Here is a 1,938-nt window from a genome sequence, read left to right as displayed (position 1 = left end):
TCACAATTATTTATCAACAAATTTCGTCTCTTGTTTACCGGGATTTTATATTCACAATTATTTATCAACAAGATTTGTCTCTTGTTTACCGGGATTTTATATCCACAATTATTTATCAACAAATTTTGTCTCTTGTTTACCGGGATTTTATATCCACAATTATTTATCAACAAATTTCGTCTCTTGTTTACCGGGATTTTATATCTACAATTATCAACAAAATTTGTCTCTTCTTTATCGGGATTTTATATCTACAATTATTTATCAACAAAATCCGTCCGTTTACAAGGATTTTATATATACAATTATTTATCAACAAATTTCGTCTCTTGTTTATTGGGATTTTATATCCACAATTATTTATCAACAAAATTCGTCTCTTGTTTACCGGGATTTTATATCCACAATTATTTATCAACAAGATTCGTCTCTTGTTTACCGGGATTTTATATTCACAATTATTTATCAACAAGATTCGTCTCTTGTTTACCGGGATTTTATATTCACAATTATTTATCAACAAGATTCGTCTCTTGTTTACCGGGATTTTATATTCACAATTATTTATCAACAAATTTCGTCTCTTGTTTACCGGGATTTTATATTCACAATTATTTATCAACAACATTCGTCTCTTGTTTACCGGGATTTTATATCCACAATTATTTATCAACAAATTTTGTCTCTTGTTTACTGGAATTTTATATCCACAATTATTTATCAACAAATTTCGTCTCTTGTTTACCGGGATTTTATATCTACAATTATCAACAAAATTTGTCTCTTCTTTATCGGGATTTTATATCTACAATTATTTATCAACAAAATCCGTCCGTTTACAAGGATTTTATATATACAATTATTTATCAACAAATTTCGTCTCTTGTTTATTGGGATTTTATATCCACAATTATTTATCAACAAAATTCGTCTCTTGTTTACCGGGATTTTATATCCACAATTATTTATCAACAAGATTCGTCTCTTGTTTACCGGGATTTTATATTCACAATTATTTATCAACAAGATTCGTCTCTTGTTTACCGGGATTTTATATTCACAATTATTTATCAACAAGATTCGTCTCTTGTTTACCGGGATTTTATATTCACAATTATTTATCAACAAATTTCGTCTCTTGTTTACCGGGATTTTATATTCACAATTATTTATCAACAACATTCGTCTCTTGTTTACCGGGATTTTATATCCACAATTATTTATCAACAAATTTTGTCTCTTGTTTACCGGGATTTTATATCCACAATTATTTATCAACAAATTTCGTCTCTTGTTTACCGGGATTTTATATCTACAATTATCAACAAAATTTGTCTCTTCTTTATCGGGATTTTATATCTACAATTATTTATCAACAAAATCCGTCCGTTTACAAGGATTTTATATATACAATTATTTATCAACAAATTTCGTCTCTTGTTTATTGGGATTTTATATCCACAATTATTTATCAACAAAATTCGTCTCTTGTTTACCGGGATTTTATATCCACAATTATTTATCAACAAGATTCGTCTCTTGTTTACCGGGATTTTATATTCACAATTATTTATCAACAAGATTCGTCTCTTGTTTACTGGGATTTTATATTCACAATTATTTATCAACAAGATTCGTCTCTTGTTTACCGGGATTTTATATTCACAATTATTTATCAACAAATTTCGTCTCTTGTTTACCGGGATTTTATATTCACAATTATTTATCAACAACATTCGTCTCTTGTTTACCGGGATTTTATATCCACAATTATTTATCAACAAATTTTGTCTCTTGTTTACCGGAATTTTATATCCACAATTATTTATCAACAAATTTCGTCTCTTGTTTACCGGGATTTTATATCTACAATTATCAACAAAATTTGTCTCTTCTTTATCGGGATTTTATATCTACAATTATTTATCAACAAAATCC

This window comes from Palaemon carinicauda, chromosome 13 (assembly GCF_036898095.1).
Source record: "Palaemon carinicauda isolate YSFRI2023 chromosome 13, ASM3689809v2, whole genome shotgun sequence".
Taxonomy (NCBI): domain Eukaryota; kingdom Metazoa; phylum Arthropoda; class Malacostraca; order Decapoda; family Palaemonidae; genus Palaemon; species Palaemon carinicauda.
Note: the sequence above shows the minus strand (reverse complement) of the source record.